Source organism: Hetaerina americana, unplaced genomic scaffold (assembly GCF_022747635.1).
Source record: "Hetaerina americana unplaced genomic scaffold, ioHetAmer1.1.p SCAF_52, whole genome shotgun sequence".
Lineage (NCBI taxonomy): Eukaryota > Metazoa > Arthropoda > Insecta > Odonata > Calopterygidae > Hetaerina > Hetaerina americana.
The window spans coordinates 1725900-1729050 of record NW_027287117.1 but is presented as its reverse complement, the minus strand read 5'-3'; the positions used below and the strand labels follow the sequence as shown (position 1 = coordinate 1729050).

At 39.4% G+C, this 3151-nt stretch overlaps 1 non-coding gene across 1 annotated transcript; it reads left to right on the top strand.

The window, feature by feature from the left end:
• The first annotated feature begins 305 nt into the window (after positions 1-305).
• TRNAG-UCC (transfer RNA glycine (anticodon UCC)) lies at positions 306-377 on the top strand. Its single transcript has one exon. It is a non-coding gene; the product is annotated as a tRNA-Gly (tRNA).
• Positions 378-3151: the final 2774 nt, after the last annotated feature.

Here is a 3151-nt window from a genome sequence, read left to right as displayed (position 1 = left end):
GGATGTCCGCAAATGGAATAAAATTATTCAGACGAATTTTTTTTTGCATTTGTTTAATCCTCGCCGTGTGAGTTTACACCGGGCGGAATGTTAGACAAATTTCATTGCCGTTTTGCTCCCAATGACCAATGCTAACATTGGAATGCACACATTTTTACTAGCTTGACCTGCAAGTAAAATTAACTTAAGATCTGTTGACCTTCTAGTAAAAATATTGTCCTTTGAGTCATAAACATTAATTTACAAGCAATGTACTTTAGGCACCAAGTACATTCTCTTCTGTGTCGACTGCGTAGCAGACGACGGCGTCGGTGGTGTAATGGTCAGCATAGTTGCCTTCCAAGCAGTTGATCCGGGTTCGATTCCCGGCCGACGCACTTTTTTTTCAATCTTTAACAATTTAATGGAAGGAGTTTTGTGCACATCAATTTCATACAAGGTCGAGTGGGTATCTAAAATATTGTTTCAACACGAAAGCAGGCTTAATTAAGAAAACTGGAATAATTGATCAACATATTCATTTTAAAAGATGTACTACAGACTTTATTTTTAGATAACAATAAGATAAAGACGAAGTCTATGGAAAATTGGCACTAAATGTTTTAATGTGATACCAAAATCTTCCACGAAGTAAGGCCTGAAATCGTAGAGTAATATAAATTGGTCAACATATTGATCGAGGGGAGAAGAAAAATCCTTTTGCTGGACCGTTACGGAGGTCATGCCGTGGCTAACATCACAGAATCTCTAGGCTAACCGAAATGCTTCCCTGGCGCCCGAGAAAATATTCGCACAGCTCCCTACCAATGAAAGGAGAATAAAAAACTTGGGACACCTGCGATGTACCTGTTAACCTCATGGAAAATGATACCCAAAGAATTTGAGGGGCGCCATGGACTTGTCCAGAGACATTATTTGATTTGTTTGTACTCCTTTCTTTGTCTGAAAAATAATAAATAATTACAAGGCGGAGGGAATCTTTAGTATGACAAGGACGTTGAGTAAATATGTTAAAAAGATAGCCAGGAATCTTTGACATGGAACGTGGTTTTGATGAGATGAGAACATTGGTACGGAAACAAGTTCGTAGAAGCAAGATGATAGGCGTGGATTGGAGTCTTTTGAAATCTGCGTGTGGTAAAGGATGGAGAAAGTAATACATGGATGGAAAGGAGAAGAGAGGAGTAGGATGTACTAGCATGGTGGGGGAGGAGGGAAGATTAATGGGAGAAATGCAAAGGGAATAGGAAATCTAGACGAATAGAATTGCAGATCATCTGGATCGATGTTGAAGTTTATGCTGGAGATGGTAACCGTCTGGCAAGCGAGGAAGGAACAGGAATAGTCCAGGTGTGTTCTGGATGGAATGAAGGGCGGAGGGAAGTATCGCATGCGGATTTTGCAGACGCGTTTGTTCTAATGTGGGATGTCAGGTTAAGTCTTGTTAGACGAGGCTAAGAAATGGGCTATGTTCAATTAGTGTCCGTGTAAAATCAACCTTAAAGAGTTGACTAACGAGTGAATGGATTTGTAAGAAACGATTGACCACACGCATTTGTGCAAAGTAGTTTCCTGAAATTTTTATGGACGTGCAGGGTGGGTCTCCCCTCTCCTTGAAATTCGCGACAGCAATTGTGTGCCGTGAGGAATGAACACGAGGCGTTCGCCAGCGCGGGTCCTAACTTCGGGTGGACTTCAGGCGGAGGCATCATCACTTTAAACTCACCGGAAAATATTGATTCGTTGCCAGGAGACGAAGAAAATTTTATTTTTAGTCGCGCTGTATCTCCCGCTGTGAGAAGAGAATTAAAGCGTTAGGAAGCCTCAGCCATGATCTGTGCCGATGCAAAGACAAGACGAAGTGTTTTTCGTAAACATAAGGAATGTTGGGAACATTCGCGATGACCTTAAAGAGTCAAATATTTTTTAATAAGTATCTGCCAAATGTATCGCAGTTTCAAACGCCGATACGATCAGTTTTAACATATTCTTACAGTTTTAGTATTATCGTAAAACTTCGATGTTTATTTTTAAATTCCGACCAATGAATAACTTTAGGCAACATCGAGTAATATTTATTATGGAGTTTATTTCTAATATCATAGTCCATGTCGATGGTCTATCGCTTACTGCTCGGCCCTCCTCTCACTGCACACTTCCCTTAAGGTGCCCTTTTCCACCCGCTCGTCTCCCGGGATTGGGGGAAGGGCCAGGAATGCTCTGGACGTAGATATATGGAATATATTGTTCGTGCTATGACCTCTATACAATGGAATGACGATGCATCCCGTATGGAACCGACTACAGCCAGGTCGGCCAAAATGTATCCGATCCTTGATAAATGAAACAGTTTCTGGCGTCACTTGGTGGAAATTATTCATATTGAAATTAAATTTAAAATACTTCGCCTTTCCACATAAACCACTTTATTACGACCTAGGTTTCGTTATGGTATAACATCATCAGGTAAAAATACGAGTCAAACACAGTATATATAGTTCTGGACGGAGTGGAAGAGGAGGGAGGGAGGAAAGCAAGGATTGGTTGAGGTAAGAAGAGGGGACGGAGGAGGAGGAGGAATGGTAACATTGAAAAATTAGCAGGCTGGGAGAGGGAATTAATACATTGTTGAAAATATAAAATAACAGAAATATACATGGTTGAAAACTACATTGTTGAGAGAGAAAAAAATTTTTTTTCCAAATATTGTTGCAAAATTTAATTCAATATCCGATCCTTGCACTGGGACACAGCAGGATTATTATTTTGCATGAAATTTTTGGGCATATGTATTTCTGTCAATTATATAACCATAGTAAGAAGTCCGATGTAAAGGCCGAAGTGCTATTTTCGGACTAATGCGAAATAAATAAATAAATAAAGAACAGCTGAGATATAAGTTGTTTGGTTGAAACCAAAGCTAATGTGATTTCTAAGTACATCAGTACGACTTTACTGCCGTTCAGCTAACTAGGATTGGCATTTTGAAATCTCGTTTATGTTACACAATATCGCCATATTTCTCATAACTTGCCATTTTGTATTCACTTCGATATGATATTACAACAAAGAATACCTTGGTCCTCTCTCTGAACTTTGAATGAATGAACTTTGAACAAGTATTTCATTTGACATGGATATGCATTTCAAA